At 45.4% G+C, this 951-nt stretch overlaps 1 non-coding gene across 1 annotated transcript; it reads right to left on the bottom strand.

Moving 5' to 3' along the window:
* Window positions 1–328: 328 nt before the first annotated feature.
* LOC141722122 (small nucleolar RNA R71) lies at window positions 329–435 on the bottom strand. Its single transcript, XR_012575152.1, has one exon. It is a non-coding gene; the product is annotated as a small nucleolar RNA R71 (small nucleolar RNA).
* Between the last annotated feature and the right edge of the window lie 516 nt (window positions 436–951).

Genomic DNA, 951 nt, shown 5'->3' with positions numbered 1-951 from the left:
CATTCAGTCAAGCATCCTTCATCCGGCTATTCAAGCTAACACCTTTGAAATCAAGCCGGGCACTATTCAGATGGTGCAGAATTCTGTTTCTTTTGGAGGAGCGGCAACTGAAGACCCCAACATGCACATAAGGAATTTTATCGAGATCTGCAGCACTTTTAAGTATAATGGCGTGACTGATGAGGCTATCAAGTTGAGGCTTTTCCCATTCTCACTGAGGGATAAGGCTAAAGACTGGTTACATTCTGAACCAGCTGGGTCCATCACTACGTGGCAAGATCTTGCGCAAAAGTTTCTGGTGAAGTTTTATCCAATGGCAAAGACTACTGCTATGAGGAGTGCTCTTACTCAGTTTGCGCAGCAACCTACAGAATCTATGTGCGAGGCTTGGGAACGCTACAAGGAAATGTTGAGAAAATGTCCACATCATGTAATGCCGGATTGGATGGTGATCACTGGTTTCTATAATGGTTTGGGGGCCCAATCTCGGCCCATGCTCGATGCAGCAGCTGGAGGCGCCTTATGGGCTAAAAGCTATACTGAGGCGTATAATCTTATCGAGACGATGGCTGCAAATGAGCATCAAAACCCAACTCAGAGGATGACGTCAGGCAAGGTAGCAGGTATTCTCGAAGTTGATGCAGCCACCGCTATTGCAGCCCAGCTCCAAGCGCTATCAATGAAGGTTGATTCTCTGGCTACGTATGGAGTTAATCAAATAGCTATGGTTTGTGAGCTTTGTGCAGGTTCTCATGCTACGGATCAGTGTTCTCTTGTCAATGAATCTGTTCAGTATGTGAATAATTATCAGCGACAACAGCAGCCTGTGCCAGCGACCTATCATCCTAACAACAGAAATCATCCAAATTTCAGCTGTGGGAATAATCAGAATGCTATTCAGCCACCATATCATCAAGGAGTGAGTAAATAGTTTAACCCACCTGGATTCCA

The sequence above is a fragment of the Apium graveolens genome, chromosome 4 (genome assembly GCF_009905375.1).
Source record: "Apium graveolens cultivar Ventura chromosome 4, ASM990537v1, whole genome shotgun sequence".
Classification (NCBI taxonomy): Eukaryota; Viridiplantae; Streptophyta; class Magnoliopsida; order Apiales; family Apiaceae; genus Apium; species Apium graveolens.
This window is presented reverse-complemented; position numbering and strand designations above follow the sequence as displayed.